The sequence below is a fragment of the Triticum dicoccoides genome, chromosome 3A, assembly GCF_002162155.2.
Source record: "Triticum dicoccoides isolate Atlit2015 ecotype Zavitan chromosome 3A, WEW_v2.0, whole genome shotgun sequence".
Lineage (NCBI taxonomy): Eukaryota > Viridiplantae > Streptophyta > Magnoliopsida > Poales > Poaceae > Triticum > Triticum dicoccoides.
In genome coordinates, this window is record NC_041384.1 from 595,909,984 (window position 1) to 595,910,621 (window position 638).

Here is a 638-nt window from a genome sequence, read left to right on the forward strand (position 1 = left end):
TTTTTTTAAGAATGTGTTAAAACTGTAAGTATGACACCTGGGCCCCACTAGCCCGCTTTGACCAGTCAACTGGGACTGTTGACTGTTGACTCAGCAGTCAACAGGTCCCACCTATCATAGACACCCACACACTGCTGGGTACACTTACATGTACCCATAGCAGTTATGTATTTAATATTTTTAAATTAAAAAGAATTCCAGGAATTGCAGAATATTAATAAAACTTCAAAAATTAATATAAAATAAACCGTATCTCGGATGAAAAAGTTTTATATATGAAAGTTGCTCTAAACAACGAGAGGAATCTGGATACGCAGCCCGTTCGTCCGCCACGCGTCCCTAGCATAGTGAACCTGCAACATTTCACCTCCGGTTCATCTGACCGAAAACACGAAACACCGGGGATACATTCCCGGTTGTTCCCCCCCTTCATCGGTATCACCTCATACCGTGTTAGGGCACCCCTAGCACCGTTACTTGTCATGTCATGCATCGCTATGCATCTGTTTGCTTAAGTATTTATTGTTTCTTCCCCCCTCTTCTCTCGCTAGACACCGAGACCGACGCCGCTGCTACCCAGTACGACTACGGTGTTGACGGCCCCACTTTCTTGCCAGAGCAACCAGGCAAGCCCCCCC